The 15682-nt window shown below is 35.5% G+C and overlaps 1 protein-coding gene across 11 annotated transcripts in view; it reads left to right on the top strand.

The window, feature by feature from the left end:
• The window catches only part of DMD (dystrophin), a 2108520-nt gene that overhangs the window by 1053767 nt on the left and 1039071 nt on the right, over positions 1-15682 (top strand). The gene's annotated exons all lie outside the window — the stretch shown is intronic.

The following is a 15682-nucleotide window of genomic DNA, read 5'->3' on the forward strand; positions in this document are numbered from 1 at the left end:
TAACATGCAAACCAAGTCTTTGCAATTAAGGAGAAAACTTTGAAAATGTTGCCTGACCATTTCTCAAAGGCTCAGAACCCTAAAATGAAATAAAAAGAACAGTATATTCCCAAATTTATGATATTGTGGCTGACTCAAGAATGTTGAATTCTTAGGGTTCACAGTTCTAGAATTGCAGAAGCCCTAAATTAAGATGACAATAGCTGGACTTCCTTTCAGGCTTCCTTCACCTACCCACAAATGTCTAAAGGAGTCTACAGGTGAGCTAGAAAAAGTTAAAATAACAGGTTAGTTTATTTTAACTTAAACATTCCTATAGCCCTTGCTGGCTATTCTTCTGGCCCTTTGGGGTGTAAATTATACTAGCTTGGCATCTTTCAAATGTGCTTACATTTAGAAACATGGGAACAAATTCAAAGGCGATGTGATTTTGGAGAATGGAGGTTACACTTGGGCAAATGAGTATGAATTTAAGCAAATTTTAGGAAGTATGGTGGGGGTCTATGCTGATGTAAAGTACACAGTGGGAAGGTGGCCAAAAGATTTTACACCAGGTTGAACTTAGATTCCTCTGTGAATTGGACTCTTTGGCTTATATATAGTGCGTCATAGGGAGAGCAATAATTCACAACAAATTTCATGTCCTGTATGTTTCATTCATTAACAACAACAGCGATATGCCGGATAAAGCTGTGTGAGGGGATGCAATTTTTAAAAGAATGAAAATATGGTACTGCCTAATGGATTTGGAAAAAACTGTATAAGCAGAAAGTCACATTGTCAGGAAGAAATGTGTCTGAAGGCCAATGATGTACAAGTGAATTCTGTAAGGTCATATGGTGCACAATAGAATAATATTTCATTAGCCTGAAAGGAATGTATTTGGCACATTATAACATTTTATAGACATTTTGCTCAGAATTTCAGGCCTTCAGATTACACCATTTTGCCTAAAGAGAAAAAGCAGTTATACTTCCAGTTTTAGCATGGTCAGCAATGCAATTGTTGTTCAGTCAGTCTTTTTGATCTGCAATGTACATTACTGAGAACATACATAAAAATTGTAGATATAGACTATTGTAGGGAATTGTATGTCTACCAATAACCCAAATACTATGTCCACAAATAACCTAATTATATGCTGTAGTCAAATTGGCTTTTATTATTCATGAAAATAGACTTTTATCTATACTTAAGAATGGCCAGGGTCTTATCTAGAGCACTTTGGGCATTTTTTTAAAAGATGGACCATTGAATATTTAAACAGAGAGAGAAAATCCTCATAATTTTGCCACCCCAGAATATAAATTTGTTTAGAAATAAGGAACTTGGTGACTTAGGGTACATCTAGACTACCACATTTTGTCGATGGAAGTTTTGTCGACAGATACTGTCGACAAAACTTCCGTCGACAAAGAGCGTCCAGACACATTGAGTTCTGTCGACAAAGCAAGCTGCTTTGTCGACAGAACTCCGTAGTCTGGACGCAACGTTATAGGCAATAACACCTTCTGTCGACAGAGTTCACCTTATGCCTCGTAAAATGAGGTATACCAGCGTCGAAAAAACTGCTGAGTTCTGTCGATGTTATGTCGACAGAACTCAGCGGTAGTGTAGACGCTGGTATAGTTTTGTTGACAAAAGTCCACTTTTGTCGATAAAACTAGGTAGTCTAGACACACCCTTAGATATTCAAGCCACCTTCCTCAATATTATTAATTTGATGCTCTGTCAACATTTGAAATCCTCACCATGTGCAAAATATGGTTCACTTGTTTTAAAAGGTACACGGAGAGTCTAACTTCAATATTACTATGAGATATTCCACACGTTTTAAATTTTGGAAAATATTAACATTTTTATTAATCATACCAATATTAATACAATTATTTTGGAGAAAGTATAACATGCCATTATCAGTCTCCTCCAGATCTGGAAAAAGGGACAACAAAGGACTACAATATTATAAATGAAGTCTTTTCAGAGTTCACACCCTTGCTGTAATCTCTGTTTTAAAGTCTAACAAAAAACACACCATAATTACCTCATTTTATATTTGAAAGGTTCTACAGTAGACTGTATCCATGTTTCAATAGACCTTAAAACAGTGATAAGATAAGCAAAATAAATTAGCCTGTTATCTGCAATATTCATTCTATTTCCCTGTATTTGCTATAAGAAATACCTTGGCAACTGCAAATACAGAAGTTATATAATTTTAGTGGTAATCTAAGGCAAATTGTAAGTGTTCCAGGCTACTGCTGTATACATTCATATAGATGTTATAGATACAATGAAAACCATGCTTTCCAGCTGTGGCTTTTTTTCTGTTTTACTAACCAGTAGCATAAGTATGTAAAAGACACTACAATTGTTGAACCAGCCATTTCATCTAGAAGTTGAAGATGCAATGAAATGCTTTATCCAAAATGCCTACCAGTCTCAGAATTATGTTTTCTTGTGAGAGAGTATACAGTAAATCATGTATGCTTACTTTTAGAAGATACAGCATTCTTAATTTGTCCCATTTCAATTTCTAGAAATTTCCTCTGCGTTTTAACCGCAGAATACTTATAGTGCCTCACTAGGGGCACATCAGGGCAAAAGACAAATTAAGATATGCAACTTCAGCTGAGTCAATTGTGTAGCTGAGGTCGAAATAGCTTAATTTGGCTTTTGTCACTGTCTACACAGCAGGAAGTCAAAGGAAGAACACTCTTCTTTCGACTTCCCTTACTCCTCATGAAATAAGGGTTACAGGAGTCCTCCAGCTCACCATTATTTTGAAATAACGACTTGTTGTATAGACGCGCATTTTATTACAAAACAACATCAGTTATTCTGAAATAACGCTGCTGTGTAGATGTACCCTAACAGAATATAGTGATATTAATCTAACTTCAGTTTTGTATCTCAAATGAATTTCTGAAAATGATAGATTTAGAAAGTGTTTTAATTAAAAGTCTGATCATTCTAATATATTTACCTTCGGGTTTTAAATGAGCGGAACAGCATTGTGCAGGGTATATTTTACTTTTTACTGGTTTTACTAGGCAGTCAGTTTTGTATAGTATCATGGTTATAATTTTCTAGAACAACTATAAAGTCTAATTTTCTGATGCCATTATTAGCATTGCTGAACAGTTCCCTCACACCTGAAAGGAAATAGAGATTTTTGTGTCATATATGACCTTAACAAAAGTTGGGAAGTCTACAAGCCAGCATATAATTGGCATAGCCAGTATTTCACCACTCCCCTTGCTTTGCAGCCCTCAACATAGTTTGTGTATTAGTAGGGGCTGAGAATGTGATTGGAGTGTTCCGTGCTCCAGTATTCTGTAGCTGGTAAATGGTCAATTGAGTAACCCCCCTGAAAGATATGTGGAGCTAAATGAACACTTATAAGGATGTTGTAAGGAAGTGGCTAGCTTTGGAAAATCATGGATGCTTTTTTTCACCTTGTTGAGGATGACTTTAAATATACTGCATGTGTGTCTTCTAAAATTCTGGACCGCTATAGCTGTTTTTTATGTTTAGGCTTCAGACATTGTTGCTGTTTAAATGTCATTGATACAGTTTTAAACATGTCATGTCATTATGAGGGGACTGTTATAGACAATAAAAAAAAGAAAACCGAGGTTATTTAGGAAATGTACAGGTTGCTGTTTTATATTTCTACTAATTAGGGAAGTCCTTATCTGAAAGAAATTGCCATTCTTCTTAATGTGATCTCCTGATGAAAGAGCTATTATTTGTGAACTGGTACTTAAATCATTGTCATGGTAACTGATAATTTTGACATCTATGGTGTGCTTAAGAAACATATATGATTGCACTCAGTATAGATTCAGAGATATAAATTGTGTTTTTTAAAAACTTGTGTCTGTAGGTGATTTGCATGATTGTGTTTGTTGTTTTTTTTATAAGCAAGGTTTAGATAACCTGTGCTTCAGTTCTATATGCAACTGTCAATATCTTTTAGTGCTATGGAAAAAGAGGATGACATAGAATGAAGATGCAGTTTACAAAGTAATGAAAAATGTTTCTCTTTGAATTCATATTATCTCATAAAATCCCCCTGAATTGTTAACAAAAACAAGTAGGCAGCTTACCCACTTCAATTCACTCTAGAGTTGTCAGTAAAATATGTATTATGGTTGGTGTAGTAGAGTGAGTGATGAATAAATAAAGGACATTTACAGAACAGAGGGGGAAGCATAGCATATTTTACTCATAGATACCCTAAAGTGTATGACAGGAAAATCAGATTTAGGAGGGTTATAGTCACTGCAATCCACAACTGTACAGAACCGAGAGTTTAGATACTCAAAAAATGAAAAAAAGTTAGGACTATGGGAATATTAGCTTGTTCCATTATAGTAAATTTACATTGATTTTGCATTCCCAGCAAGTGTGTGTGCTCTCATATAATCACAGACAAAAGGTATGTACCTATGGGAATTAGGTTGATATTACTTATCAGTAATGTAGAGAGAAATACATTTCAAGTCTGTTGTGATTATTCCCAAGGCAAGCATTATATACCCATGAAGTTTAGAGAAATAAAATATGTAAATTAATATCTAGACAGGAATGTTCTCTTTTCTGTGTTTCTATAGCACCCAGCATAATAGGTGCCCAATTACTATTAGTACCATAATGTAAATATTTGGTGTTACTATTACAACAACTTTAACTCTGCCCTCCAGTGATGCCATGCAAAAATATGTATTAAGGCATTTGAAAGTGTATGGTCCCAATTAGATTTTTTTTCTTTCTTTCTTTTTCCTGGCCTCTCAGTCATGCTCTCTCTATAGAGCAGAGTTAAACTTGTTTGGGTAGATCTGATGTGACTGGTAACACCTGAAAATATTTAGGTATAATGTCTGCTTTTGGGCTGGGAAGTTTAAGCTATGTTTCTCTTTTTCGAAAAGGGTATTCAATTAGCTAAGTTCTCCTCATTTTCCCTATGGAAAAGGTAGCAGCTGCTTTTAATTTTAGGGCAGGTCTACCCTACAAATGTACATAATCGCAACTGCACCGATGTAGTTGCACTATTGTAAACTGTCTGGTGAGGCTGCTCTAATTAAATAACTCCACTTCACTGAGAGGCAGTAGCTATGTTGGTGGGAGAGTCTCTGTCTGCACATGGAGTTAATGTTGGTATGACTGTTAATTATGCTGAAATAAAGTCTGTAGTTTGGATCAAGCCTTTTGTATCCCGACTAAATTCACTAAGGTACATTTATCATCTCTACCCCATGAGAGAGGAAGAACTATATCTTTTGGGAAAGAACATTTTAGTTTTGAAATTTTAAATCCAAAAGAGGCTAATTTTTAGTTCAGTAACCAATCAGATTTTTCCTTGCCTCTATTGTATTATTACAACCAAAATTTGGATAGTAGGCAGACCATTTAGCGTTTAAGAAGACTGTTAACATTTTTATTCGGACTGTGGGCTCTTAGGCCCTAGTTCTCCAAATGCTTCTGCATATTTTTTAACTTTTGGACATAGTGGTAGTGTTCACATCTCCAGTTAAATATCTGTGTTATCACTGATTTTGATGACTTTGAGCTTAGTAACAAGGGGATATTTACTTGCATTCGTATACTGGTATCAATATCCTGCTGCAGTTATAACTACCTATGTGGACATTCTTATTCAGAATAACTGATTCCAAAGCAACATACGCTAATATGAATAAAGGCCACTTTTAATTCTGTATAAATGTCCAAACGAGGAGTTGATATAATGCTCCCAGGAGTGGCTCATGGCTATAACTCCCTACTTCAGGTCAGACACCCCAAACTGTCATGTTCTATAATTAGATTTCATAAAATCGGTTAAACATGTGAACTCCTGGGTCACCATACCAATCATGCCATAGTCACCAACTGTTCCCTTAGACTTGCCAGTCTATCTTGCCACCCAGACAAACAGCACTTTGTCATAAAAAGTCACACCATGTTTTGGTTGCTTTCAGTCCCAAGAGAGCAGTCACTTAGATCAATTAGTACTCTAGAACTACACAAAAAACAATGCTGGTTGCCAATTCTAGCAGGGTTGTAGTAATCTGCTAGTTTCTTCAAAGTCTCTCAGGCTACCCAGAATAATTCAGGGGATCTGTCTTCTCGTTCAGTTATTTCACTCAACCCAAACAGTCCAGAGAAACATATTTCATTCTATGGAAATATGCAGTACAATTTTCCTGAGTCCGTACTTGTAGAATCTTCTCCCTGACAGGAACACTATCCATGTGGGCTCTTCCTTTGATGCTGGAGAAGCAGGAATGCATTTAGAGCCTTTATCACACACAGTGATGGCTTGCTTTGAAATTAGCACTTTTCTGTTAAAGTTGATCATGTGTATTCCACAAGGCTTCTTTCTTGGATTATTTAGTTACAGGAGTATAAACAGTGTAAATGTTGCTACATTATAATGAGATTCAGAGAAGTGAAAACAAAGCAAATTGGACTGGCTATGCATCTGTAGCATTCAGTGAGACATGGAGCTTCGTCCCACCACTTTTGGCATGCAACTACACTGACTAAAGGGGAGCTTTTTAACCATTTCAAGCCAGTCTTTGGCTCCAGGTGTCTCAATCATACCTAACTGTCTCAACTGATTCTAGCAGGTTCTTGATTGATTACAGGTGTCTTAATAAACCTAAAGTAGGCGTTGTTTGGTTACCAGGGAAACAGGGATTAGTTTAGCCTGGGGATAATGTACCTGCTTTCTGTTACTTTGTGGTAGCCATCTGGCTTGAATTTGTCACATCGTTTAATATTGCCTCAGGGCACTTCATGAAGGGGATATTGTGGAATCTAGACATTATACCATCTAACAATAAACCATCTCCATTTGGTCCATATGCATAGAGGATAATGTAAATTAGGTATGAATTAAACACTCAAAAGATGTAAATTCTATGAAGAAAAATGAAAACATTAAGTCCTCTCAAAATGGGTTAGCTATTTTTACTGAAGTGCTTTAATTTTAGAAGATAGTAAAAACAAGTTTTCATATTTTATCTGTCAGAATAGCCTTAAGTATTAAAGCTAACAGTGTAGCATGCTAATAGAGAATTATTTATACCACTTTGAAGTTTTGTATATGTCTTACAAGGTGCTAATTGTGCTGAATCAAGTTGACAAAATTGCATAATTTTTAGGTTAATATTAGCATAATCCTACCGCACATTGTTTAGAGGAAGTATAGAAATAAAGTGTGCTGAATATTTTTGCAATACAATGAATAAAGTTGTATCTCTCCCTCAGTCATAATTTCCATGACAATAATCATGACTTTTAGGGATTGTATATCTAGTTATGTACTTTGTAACATGGGCCAGCATGCTACGGAGTATGACTTCTGAGAATTTTTACAAATAAACCTTTGACTGTACCCAGCAGACTAGCACATAGGATTAATATGGGGATTTCATGATTTTAAACTATTAGTTAAATATTGATGAATATTTTTAAACAGTTTAACTAGAAAATAGAAGATATTTTCTTTAAAATAATGATGTAGAAGGTTTCACTTTAGTCTGTAAATTTCTGCCATTTTCTTTGTTTAAACAAAATTTTTGGCTTCTGCATTTTCTGCCATGACAAAGCACCAGTCAGAAGGCATCTGCAAGCATGGACTCTGACTGCTCTATGGAGCCCCCACTGAAATTCAGGCTTGTGTATCTCTTTGCAGGCCTGAAACCTTAATAATGAAACATCAAATTTATACCTCAAAACCCACTGTTAGTGCCCTGCTGTGAAAGGATGTTTCAATAACAGGTTAGGATTTTATTGATAGTGACTAGTATAGGGCATTGTCAAGGAATTGCAATTCCATATTTTGCTTAAACATAATCTGAAGGGGTGTATCCCCTCACTTGCTTAAATATTTATTTTAGATCCTGTGCTTGGTCCTGTCATGAGATTAGGGGACTGGACTTAATGATCTCTTGAAGTCCCTTCCAGTTCTAGTGCTCTATGATTCTACTCCAGAGCCCTGTGAAAAAGGAAGTCTCCTCTTCCTTCCCCCTCTCTCTCCCGATTTAGTACTTCAGCACCAGTTATGTTTCGGGTTCCATCAACAGTTCTTTCAGTGACATTTTACCTCCATATGGATGCAAATGATAATGCTAACATATCATCAACATGAGAATAAAGCAAAAGAGCCAAAGCAATGTTCATCTTATTCAGGCTTTTCTTTTAGCACACTTTTGAAATCTACCTCCATGTGTGACAGTGCATGCGATAGGAGTTTTGAAAGTGTAATCAGTTTTAATTCAGTGCTTTATTCCACAATGTATACTCATGAGTGCCTAGTAAATTCTCCTCCTTTAAGAGATAGGCTTGTATTTACATGTAGAGTGATTTATTATTAACATAAACACATCTACCAAATGTAATGTGTGGTATTTTCTTACCATAATATGTTGATGTATTTGAGTAGAGTGGTCCAAAATCTGGCATTAGGAATAAAAACAAATAGCTTTTGCAACACCTAGGATTATTTTGTTTTGGTAAAAATAAGTAAAAAAAGAAAACAGAAGGCCTTACTGATGGGGCACACATGCAGACCTATGCCATGCTTGCCTGCAGTCTCTCAGGATTCTGATGCTGTGGCTCCTTTTGATCTTTGGGGTTGCCTTGATACCTCCTTTCAGGAGATTACTTAAGTCCTTACTAATCTCCATGCTGGAAAAGGACCAGAAAGAGAAAGATAAAACAAAAGGTGGTAAAGGAAATTTCTCCCAGGCTCCGGATTACCATCTAGCATCCTCACCATCTGACCAAATGTTTGCTGAATGCAAAGGTATCAAAGGGCTTGGAAAATACATTTTGTTTTAAGATTTTGAGAGGGTAGCAGAAAATTAAATGAAGGGAGTCAACATTTCAAAATAACTTCCAGAAAAAAATAGGACTTCTTATTTTGTTATAGTGTCTTAAAAATACTTAAAAAAATATGAAGCCTCTTGGTAAAACTGAGAAGTAGGCAAATGTTGTTATCATCATTTTGTAGATGAGGAATTTGAGGTACAGTAAAGTTCATTTATTTGATACAAGGTGTTAGAAGGCTAATTTTTTCATCCTCCCATTTCTCTCGTCCTTCTCACGTGAAAGGAGAAAAGCAATACCCAAAGTCCAGAAATGCAAACAATTTTATGTTTATTGGGGTTAGCTTCCAGCAAGCTTGAATTCAGGCTCATTTTTTCCCTTTTTCCCAACTGTTTGCCTTCAGTTTATACGGTAATATTCTCAGCTATACCTTAATCATTTTACTGAAATTTAACTTACAATCCTAACCAATTGTAAGGTGACTATCTAATCAGTCATATCCTGCCATCTTAATGGGCTTACACCCAGCAAAATTAATTATACAGCAGACAGAAAAGATCAAAGAATCAAACAGGACCATACAGATAAGCAGTACAGAAGTGGGGACCATAATGACAAAATAATAAAGAAATGAGGATTTCACAACCTCACCTATTGATAAATGGTTCCCTGCCAGACGGAAAGCTATCAACCTACGTTTTCTTTAAGTCTTCTAGGCTCTTCCCCTTATCTGGAGGTGATAGATTAGATCAGCTTTCTAAGAGCTCAAAATTGCTTAATTTCATTATATTTAACTCAGCTACCTCTCTGAAGCGTTTAGTCTATACCTGGAAAAACTTAAAAAACAACAAATAGTCTAGCCCACCTTAAAGACTAACAAAACATGTAGAATGGCATCATGAGCTTTTGTGGGCACAACCCATGGAATATATTTGTTAGTCTCTAAAGTGCCACGGAACTACTTGTTGTCTTTAAAGTTACAGATTAACATGGAGACTTTTTTGTTAGAGATTTTTAATTTCAATATGACTGGTTAGGAACGTGTGAGGATATGAACATATGTTTCCTGGCTTATGGCTGCCCTTGCTGCTTGTCAAAGGCCTTAACTTAAGGACAAGGCCTCAGACTAACATATACAGAAAGTCTATAATTTTCATTATTTATTTATATATCTCCATAACTAGTTAAGCAATAAAACTACCAAAATTCTTAACATATTTACTTTTATAGGCAGACCTGAATCACTACATCCTAACACAACGGCACATGGAAGACAAATAGCCAATTCAGTAGTAAAGCTATGCTGCTTTTTAAGAATCTAATATTTTCCAGAATTACTTTAAAAAGTAAAATGCAATAAAATATAATTGTTCTATGTAAATGTAGTTTGTTTGTTCAAATTTGAAAGATGTAGTACCAGGAATGAAAGTATAAAAGGAGGGAGTCTTTCTTTTAAACAAGTATGACACAATACATTTCTAAGAAGCTTTATAAGGGTTCAGAACATCATGATGTATTAGAAATAAAATATGTGGTGCATGAGAGAAGCTATAATTTTTTTCACTTGCATGGTGGTGTGTTTCTTACAGATATTTAAATATGTCTAGCCACTCAATTAACAAAAGAAGTGCATTTTGGATGCCAATACTGACTTCTATTGCTGCTTATCCATAGTGTTTGCTTTAATTTTTATTCTGATTACAGTGAGATAACACACAGTCATGAGCAATGAGTGCTAAAACTGAAAACTTTAAGAGATTGTGTTTTGAATGTGTATCTGCCCACTGCTGCTTCCCTCTCTCCTCCCCCTTGAAAGTTTAATTAGGCATAGAGAAAGAGAATGGAGATTGACTTGAGATTCAATTTGCAAGTGCTGAAATGCAAATTCAGCAGTTCCTATATCAACTCTTACTGAATTTTTCACATTTAAGCAGCTGATAAACTTGCTCAAGCTGAGAACAGTAACTTTGTTTTGTGGAAAATAGGAAGATCATTTAACCCATTGGACCACAAGAAAAGTATTTTTAACCTTCATATTTTAGATGACACTTTTTGTAAATCAAGATTTCCATTTACTTTAGGTTTAAGGCATGTAAATAAGTACTAGATTATTAAAAAATTGTATATGTTTCTATTCCAGAGCTTTTTAGTCATTGGTAAATATATTTTAATAATTAATTCAAAATGCCACATTCATTTTACAAAATGTAAATTTGCCATGTAAATACAGTTTAAAGAGCATAAAATTCTGTTATTGAGTGCTGTTGAGAGCCTTGCTTTGTTGAGCACATACTACCTATAACTTTAGCTACATTCAGCTAGAGGTATCTTAAATATTGCTCAGAAACTGAAATTAACTTGTTCTCATAATTCCTAACACAGATGAGAAGGGCAGGGATTTTGTGGGGCTGACTTCTGCCATAACTTTTAGGAAGTTGTTAAAATCAAAAGTCACAGATTATCATACTCTCTTCATTGATTGACAAGCCTTGGCAAGGGATCACTGTAAGACTCAAATTGTGGACTCATTCAAGTCAACGGAAGTTTTCCCAATTACTTGAATTTGGCCAGGGTTGCCTCCCAGGTCCCTGGTGACTCAAAATCAGTGAAAACCTGCACTGGACAAGATGGAGCAAAACTACCACCAAGCTCCCTAAAGAGAGTCATATCACAAGGATAAAGAGAGCAATTCCTTTTCCTCCTTCCAAAAAAACCCTAGCCCTATCATGATAATTCTATGAGGGGTGGTCCATATTGCTTAGAATGATCTGATTTACTTGCTGAGATAAATGGCTTGGCATTCAGGCTGATAGTTTATATATGCAGAAATCAGTCTCTTTCCTTCTCAAATAATTTAACATATTTTAATTATCCTATACCCTGAAATCTATTATAGCCCACAGAAAAGGAGATTAAACAAAAAACAGTTCCATATTTAACAATGGCATCACTAACAAAAAATCCCAAGAAATCTCATTAATTATCACTTAAGAGTGCAGCAAAAGAGAAAATAAATGAATTTATTAGTGAAAGAAGAAATTCCACAAATGTCCAAATCAAAGAGTTGTTTCTAAAGACTGTGGATTGGTAAGATCCATAGCTCTAAACACTGAAGAAAATCTGAAGGTGCTTATACTCTGGCACGTCAAATGTAAGGGCATGTCTAGACTATGTTTTAATTTCGAAAGAGGGTATGCAAATCCTGCAGGAATTTGCATACCTTCTTCTGATCGCATTTTCAAAAGAGGATCTTTCGAAAGTGAAAGTAGTCTGGATGCTTTTTTTTTTTTTTGGAAAAAAAACCCTTTTTCGAAATATTGCTCTTCCTAAAAAAAAAAAGGAGGTTTATGTGGTTTTTTTGAAAAGGGTTTTTTTTTTTCTGAAAAAAACATGTCCAGACTTCTTTCACTTTTGAAAGATCCTCTTTCGAAAATGCGATCGGAAGAAGATATGAATTTGCATATCCTCTTTAGAAATTAAAAGGTAGTCTAGACGTACACTAAAAGTTTTAATTAAGCAAGTCAAAAAAGAATTTGAAGAGCAACTAGTGAAATATAAAAGAGCTAACAGCAATTTAAGTATATTAGAAGTAAGATGAAAAACAGCAAGCAAATGGTCTGATAGCTCTTTATAGACTAACAAAACATGTAGATGGTATCATGAGCTTTCTTAGATGTTTACCAAACAATCAATGGGGTCCAATCAAGATGCTAAAAGAGCACTCAAGGAAGACAAGGTCATTATAAAGAAGCTAAATGAATTATTTGTATGATTCCTTATTGAAGAGGATGTGGGATTCATACACCCAAGACATTATTTTTAGATTACAAAGCTGAGGAAAGTCTAGACAGAAGTGTCAATCAAGGAAGTTTTGGAACAAATTGGTAAATTTAAACAGTAATAACTCACCAGCCATCAGATGATCTTCACCAGAGTGTCAGAGAGGCAGCCTTGTTAGTCTTTAACTTTAAATACAATGAGTAGTCCTGTGGCACCTTAGAAACTAACAAAAATATATAAAATCATGAACTTTTGTGGGTAAAAACCACTTCATCAGATGAGTTGGCGTGGAAATAATAGAGTCCTACAATTGGCAGATGCTTCTTTTGCTGTTATGTATATCTTGGTTCCTCTTATTTCCACTCTAATTCATCTGATGAAGTGGTTCTTACCCACAAAAGCTCATGATACTATATATTTGTTGTTTTCACCAGAGTGGTAAAGGAACTAAGATTTGAAATTGCACAACTACTAAGTTTGATATATAGCCTATTGCTTAAATCAGTTTCTGCACCAGATGATGTGATTCCAATATTAAAGAAGGTGATTTTGATAACTGCAGATCAGAAAATTTAATCTTGGTATCTGGCAAATTGGAGGACACTATCAAAAAGAACAGAATTATCAAACATATAGATGAACACCATGTTGGGGAAGAGTCAGCTCAGTTTTCATAAAGGCAAAACATGCCTCACCAATCTATTACAATTTTAAAAGTTCAACAAATATGTGAACAAGGGTGAACCAGTTGGCTTTCCAAATGTACTTGAACTTTCAGAAGTTCTTTGACAAAGCCCTTCATCAAACTCTAAGAAAAATAAGCATCATGGGATGAGAGGGAATGTCCACTCATTGATCAGTAACCGAAGATAGGATGTAAAGGCGGTTAAAAATCAATACTCAATTTTCACAGCTGAGATAGATAATGGAGCCCTGAGTCTCTGTACTGTGACCTGTGCTGATCTGTTCAACACATAATTGAACTGAAAAGGGGTTTAACATGACATGAAAAACTTTGCAAATGATACAAAATTACTCCAGATAGCCAATTCCAAAGCAGACGGCAATGATTTACAAAGGGATGTCACAAAACTGGATGATTTAACAACAAAATGACAGATGAAATTTAGTGTTGGTAAATGCAAAGTAATGAACCTTTAAAAACACAGTCTTAACTATACATACGAAATGATAGGATCTATACTAGCTGTTACATGAATAGTTCTCTGAAAATATCATTTCAATGTGCAGCGGCCATCTAAAAAGCTATCAGTGTAAAGAGCCATAAGAATAGGGATAGTTAAGAAGACAGAAAATATATCAGCATATAAATCCATGTTTCTCTTGTACCTTGAATAGTGCATACAATTCTCAGTAGCCTACCTCAAAAAAAGATATATAAAAATTGTAAAAAAGTATAGAGAAGGGCAACAGATATGATAAGTTTCCCAGTAAGGAGAGATTAGAAAGACCACGACTGCTCTGTTTGAAAAAGAGAGGGCCAAATGGGGATATGATAGAGGTCTATAAAATCATGAATGGTAAGAGAAAGTAAACAGGGAAGTATTATTTACCCTTTCTCCCAATATAAAAAAAATGGCTCACCCAATGATAGTAATAGGCAGCAAGTTTAATACAAATGAAGGATTTTTTTTCCATAAAGTACACAGTGAACGTGAGGAACTCATTGCCAGTGAATGTTATGAAAGCCAAAGTTTAACTTTGTTCAAAAAAGAATGAGTTTAATTAATGGAGAATAGGAGCATAAGTGGTTACTTGCCAAATAGATAGGGATTCAGATGTACAGAAGTTCCTATTAAAATAAGCAAAATAAATGCACCATTTATCAGAGAAAAAAGTATGCTATTTAATCTGTTTATAATTTTACAATTACAGTAAAGGTGTAAAGAAATGTGGTCATCCAATTAAGCTGGAGCAGAATCATATTCTGTTGATTTGGGAGTTTGGAGGGATAGTGCACGCACTGCATTTTTTATAATAAATGTTATCTTTTCCACTTGTTTCATGATCTATCTCAGTTCAATCTGTATGTTAAGTGAAAAGAGTCTGGGTTGCTCGGTGCAGGAACAGCTGAGTGTCTCCAGACACTTTAACCTTCTAGTTACCAATTAAAATCTATCACAGGACCTTACAGCTAGTTGATGACATGGTATATTTAAATAGGTTGGGAGTCTCAATTCACCCCACGGGAGACATGTTTTTACAGCCTACAACCACCCCAATTGGCAGTGGTTGGGATTGTTGTTGGCAGCTGTCAAGGCTCCTTCCCCACTCTGGCATGATAAATGCAGAAGTGGGGCCTGTAAAAGTACCCTAAAACCTTATCTTTCCAGGCTTTGGTATAAAACTTCCTCCCAAAATCTTAAAAACCTAGATTTTGGGGATAAAATCTACTGCCACCACCCAAGTAAGGATAAGGAAATCAGGGGGGAGATCCCTTGTGAAATCTCATCCTTAAAGTAAAAACCAGGACACAAAAATTAACCAATGCCAGGTTAATAAAAAGAAAAGAGAGAATTTTTATTATCAACACAATATTCCTGTTGCAAGCATAATGACTACATGAAAAGTCACAAAGTAATATCCTCATCAGGGGAATCCCAACATGGGCCAGGAGCTTAATTACAAAGGAGAGGAAAACCCATTTTTAAATGCACAGACATCAGATCCCATTTCCCAAACCATAAAACAATAAAACCTAACGGATTTATCTAAACCTTACCATACCTACAGATAGTGAAGAGTCTCTTCTTGGAGGGAGACATTCTGTCTGTCCCTCTCGCTAGCTGGAGAGAAATTGCTCAGGGACAAAAAAGGGAAAAATCCAAAAATTCCTTTGTCCCAGTTTGAAATTCCTACCTGCATTCCTATTGGCTGAATCTACCTGGCTTAAGTAAGGGACATAGTTAACCCCTTAGTCCGCAGGCTGCTAGCTAGCCCTCATGGTCATGACAGCAGTTTTCACAGGTGGACCAAGAACTGACTGGACATGAGACCTTCCCTGAATGACCCTTTCATACTTAATGGTGTTTTCCTTCAT

Source organism: Pelodiscus sinensis, chromosome 1, assembly GCF_049634645.1.
Source record: "Pelodiscus sinensis isolate JC-2024 chromosome 1, ASM4963464v1, whole genome shotgun sequence".
NCBI classification, from domain to species: Eukaryota; Metazoa; Chordata; order Testudines; family Trionychidae; genus Pelodiscus; species Pelodiscus sinensis.